This window comes from Mus caroli, chromosome 9 (genome assembly GCF_900094665.2).
Source record: "Mus caroli chromosome 9, CAROLI_EIJ_v1.1, whole genome shotgun sequence".
Lineage (NCBI taxonomy): Eukaryota > Metazoa > Chordata > Mammalia > Rodentia > Muridae > Mus > Mus caroli.
In genome coordinates, this window is record NC_034578.1 from 92385686 (window position 1) to 92388537 (window position 2852).

A 2852-nucleotide genomic window follows, 5' to 3' on the forward strand; every position below is an offset into this window, starting at 1 on the left:
AAGGCACTATGACAGGTTCTGGCTTCAGTGTGTGTCATGGTCTCTATAATACAGTGTAATCCAGTGGTAAAGACGGATGTGAGGCAGATGTACACAAACAGCTATAACTTGAACATGGTTTTTTTTTCTTTCCTTCTCCTGCTTCCTCTCCCCACCACCTCGTCTTTTGGGGAAACTGATNCTAGTTGTTTGGGGAGGTGACTTTTTTTTTTTTGTAGATTTCTTACAGTGTCAACTTTCGAATTTGGTTAGTAACAAGACAGATGGTCATTTTAGGAAGACATCTCTAGAACTCCTTATCTTTCTGTACCTTCCAGAGTATGTGGGTTGGAGGAAGTTCTCTGATTTGGCCGAGATAGAGATGCAAACTGGAACAGGGTGGAGGTCAACCCCATGGCAAAGGGTTTAGCATCCCCTGAAAACAGAGAGGTTGTGAATTGGGTTGGAGGTCAAAAGTTGACTTGGATGGAAAGAAAAAGGGAGAGGAAGGAAAGGAAAATTGAGAAGAGAGTGATGGAGGCAGGAAGAGAGAGATCTAAGCATCCTTGGGAAGCAAAGGATTTGGGGGAAGGACTCTGGCCTATCTGAAGNAAGCTTTGCTGTGTGTTGCGTTAGGGGACCCTTTCACCATGGGCTACGCACCTGTCATACGATGCTACTTCTCAAGGTGCTCTGGTCTGAGTGTGTCATTCAAGGTTTATAGTTCATAGTTGGAATCTTAATCCCCTATACAGCACTGTTGGGAAACAGTGAGGCCTTTTGGAAGGTGTTTGAGTAATGAGGGCACAGCCTTCGTGAATAGATCAGTGCTGTTATGAGAGAACATGAGAAAGGGAATTAGCTCTCTTGCTCCCCTGTCTTCTGCCACACAAAGATACAGAGGTCTCTACACTCTAAAGAAATTCAGGGTTCAAGCTACCATCTTGAAAACAAAAAACAAACAAACAAACAAACAAACAAAATAGCCCTAACCAGTCAGTACCTTGATCTTAGACTCTACAGCCATCAGAACTGTGAGAATTACATTTCTAAATAAGTCGGCATGTCTGCGATATTCTGTTAGAGCAGCACAAATGGTCTAAGACAAGAGGTCAGATTTTTACACTTTATTTATTTATTTTCATTTTTTTTTAATGAAAGCCATTAGTAAGACTGAAGGCAGTTCAGGTTTGGGGGTGTTATGACCCCTTCTGTTTTACAGTCAGATTATATATCTCTGCATGTTTGATATCTGAGTTCATTGGCCTGAGTGTGTCCCNGTTAGCTTCAGTTGTTAACCTGACACATGGGAGGAGGGAACCTCAACTGGAGAATTGCCTCCATCAAAGTAGTCCGTGGCCAAGTCTGCAGAGCATTCCTCCTTGATTGCTAATTGGTGTAGGAGGGCCTGGTCTGCTGTGGGCGGAGCCAACGCTGGGCGGGTGAGTATGAACTGTATAAGATAGGAGCTGAACAGCCCAGAGCGCAAGCCAGTAAGCAACACTTCCCCACAGCCTCTGCTTCAGCTCCTGCCTCCAGACTTCTGCCTTGAGCTCCTGATCTGGCTTTTCTCAGTGATGGACTGTAACCGGTGAGCTGAAGTATACCATTTCCTCTTAAAGTTGCTTTGGGGCATAGTGTTTCTCACCAAAACAGAAAGAAAACTAGGGCTATCGGGGGAAGGGGTATTATTTTAATGAGTGCAGCAGTGAGTGAGCCTGTTTGGTGTGGCCATTCTTCCACCTAAAGAATGCAGGCTTTATCTACTTTGTTCTGTACTACAGACCTTCGAGGTAAAGACAATCCCTTTTGTTTATTCTTTGGTCTTCCCCCTGTTTCACATCATGCCTGGAATCCGTTTGGCTTTAAGTTCCTCCTCAGCTCTTCTTACCCATGTGTACCCATCTTCCCTGACCCCTCGCCATTGCTCTTCCTCTGCCAGTCTAGGCAAAACCCTTCTTTTAAGGGCTGTTCTTGTCATTCTCACTTTTTGATGCATTTTCTTTTGACCTTGAAACCCTCTCATTTACCCTTTATTCTAGATACATTCACCTAAACACAGGCTGACTCTCACTTATCCATTCTATAGAGTTTGGTTTTGAGAGTTCCTGTTATCAACCGTGTTTCCCCCCCACCCCCCATAATCTACACATACCTTAACTCAGATATTTGTTCATGTATCTCCAAGAGGAGTGGGGTGGTGTGTGTGTGTGAAGTGGGAATACCCATTTCTCATCCAAATCTTTTGAGGTGGAAAGATATAGATAGGTAGGTAGATAGATAGATAGATAGATAGATAATAGAGAGAGATGGAGGAGGACATGGAAGAAAGAAATTTTTGCTCTCATTGGCAAGTCTATCCTCCACTAGCTTTCGAGCCTACACTTTGGTATTTTGGCATATACTTAAGACCATCTGAAATATCCAACTTTGTGGACTGAACATCTACTGAACTCTTGGACTTGATGCTGGTAGACAGTCATTGTTGGACTAGATGGACCACAGACTATAATCAGTAGAAGCCATATTCATTCTATTAGTTCTGTTTCTCTAGAGAACCCTGGCCAATACAGAGGGGTTGCCATTTTATTCAGAGACCCAGTGGAGTAAGAGAGGAATCTCTTGGTTATCTGGGGATATATGTATATGTGTGTGTGTGTGTGTGTGTGTGTGTGTGTGTGTGTGTGTGTGTGTTTGTGTGTGTAGTCCTGTGTGTGCATGGTGGAAGCCAGAGGTCAACTTTGAGAGTCTTCCTTTATGGCTCTCTATTTTATTATTTTTGAGATAAGACCTCTAATGGAGATCACCATTTCTGCTAAACNGTCTAACAAGCCCCCCAGGATCTATTTCTCGTTCCCCAACTCCCACCACTG

General features: G+C 43.6%; 1 long non-coding RNA gene across 1 annotated transcript in view; it reads left to right on the forward strand.

Moving 5' to 3' along the window:
- Positions 1–1453: 1453 nt before the first annotated feature.
- Positions 1454–2852, forward strand: part of LOC110302588 — an 8677-nt gene continuing 7278 nt past the window's right edge. Inside the window, exon 1 of the long non-coding RNA XR_002378815.1 lies at positions 1454–1570. This is a non-coding gene — a long non-coding RNA (uncharacterized LOC110302588). The remainder of the gene's footprint in view (positions 1571–2852) is intronic.